This window comes from Echinops telfairi, unplaced genomic scaffold (genome assembly GCF_000313985.2).
Source record: "Echinops telfairi isolate 266 unplaced genomic scaffold, ASM31398v2 ScPeMD7_7469;HRSCAF=8507_1, whole genome shotgun sequence".
In the NCBI taxonomy this organism is placed as follows: domain Eukaryota; kingdom Metazoa; phylum Chordata; class Mammalia; order Afrosoricida; family Tenrecidae; genus Echinops; species Echinops telfairi.
The window spans coordinates 142,240,014-142,241,971 of NW_022111373.1; positions in this window are offsets into that span (position 1 = coordinate 142,240,014).

The window sequence follows — 1,958 nt, forward strand, 5'->3', positions numbered from 1 at the left end:
GTAGGTACCCAGTGAATGTCTGCCAAAGAAAACTAAGCTCAACCAAAAGCCAAGACCATTCTTCCTGCATGCTGCATAGAATCTAGTGTGCCCAAGATCAAGTTCATTAGCTGTGTGTGGCATCTCCACCAAGCTCTCACCTTATGCTTGAAGATCTCCAAGGATGGTGGCCTCACTACAGGGCACACAGTTGTGAAGGACATCTCGGATCATGAGGAAGCCCTTCCTGAGGACACGTTGGAGAATCTTCCTGTGTGTGGCCTTGCATCCAATTCTTCTCTTGATGGCAACTGAGCTGAACCTGCTCCCACCCAACAATTCCGCAAGATATGCATGGCAGGCATTTCCAAACCCCGTTTCACTGTAAGAAAACTGAGGCCAAGAGCATTAAACAGATATACTCAAGGACACATAGCTAATGGAATTGAAAGCGGGCACTGATTCAAATGCTCCACATGTGGACTAAACCATCTGGACTGGAAGCTACTGGAAGCTAGGACCAATACATCAAATCTATTACGACCATCCCCACCACTTAGCTTTGTCTATAGTAGAAGTACAAGAAGAGCTCCTTCAATGGACGAGTCAGTGCACTTTAATGAATGGCTCTGGAACAAATAAATACAACCTAACTCTCCTGACACTCTACCCTCCACTTATCATAGAATGCGGCCCTTAGCTTGTGCTGCTTTGTGGCCCAGAGCCACAAGGTGATTTACGGGCACATTTGGAGGTGGCTCAGACCTCTGCTAAGAATCTTGCCAATAAATGGAACACTACAATATGCTGGGGAAAGGCAGCAATTGGTATCTTGGCTCATGGGGTGAACAGCATGGGAACAACCTGTACCATGGCTTGTCAATGCACTGGTAATTTTACTAATTCTCTAAACACGTGTGGCAGGAGCCTCAGAAGGAGGGAGGCAGAACTGCCCACCACGACTCAGAACACAGAGTCCACCATTTACTGGGAGGCCAGGGACACACACGCTCCAATGGTGGTGGGGAGGGTCTTTTGTCATTTGTGCTGGCTTGTGGAAGGGAAAGCCCAGAAGATAGCGGTCTCTTGGATGAGACTGGGGGCAGTCCATCCCAGTCCAGTGCAGGTGCATATAATGGCACAGTAGCAAAAGCAAGAGTGGAGCCAGAAGCAGAAAAGGACAAGTGCCCAGGGAAGGCCAGCACTGGGCCAGGGGCAATGGCAATGGTAGGAAATGTGCCTGCAAGAAAAGCCACCACTACTGGTCAAAGCCAAAACTCATGATGTTCACTGAACCAGAGCCAGTTGCCACCAAGTTAATTCCAAATCATGGGACTCCATGTGAGATCCATGGAGTTTTCAACGACTGGTTGTTTTGGAAATACACTGCCCGGTCTTTCTTTCAAGGTGCCTCTGAGTGGACTCAAACCCCTACCTTTAGCTAGCATCTGAGCACATGCCCTGTGTACGCCACCCAGTAAGCCTCATTTTCAAACCAAACTCACCACGATCAAGTTGATTATGGCTTATAGCTGCCCTATTGAACGGAAGAGACCGGCACCTATGCGTTTCTGAGACTCAAAGTCTTTACGAGAGTAGAAAGTCTCATCTTTCTCCTACAGAGAAGTCAGTGATTTCGAACTGCTGATCATGTGGTTAGTAGCCCAACATGCTACCCACAAGAGCTTCTCATTAGGGCTACAGTGCTGTTAATTCAATGGCTCCAGGAAGCTGGAGAATAAGAGGGGACACCAGGAGAGATAGTCAGCAACATGTGCTGGAGAGTGAAAGATGAGTGCTCGGGTGGGCAGCCCCATGCTCTTACTTCATCAGCACCTCCATTCCTTTGAACGAAGCTCCTGAACAGTAGCTCGGGTGACTTAGTAACCGGATCCAGGTTTCAGATCCCAAATGACAGGGACTTGGTATAAGAACAGATACAGTGGACTATTGTTATTGTTAGGTGCCATCCAGTCATG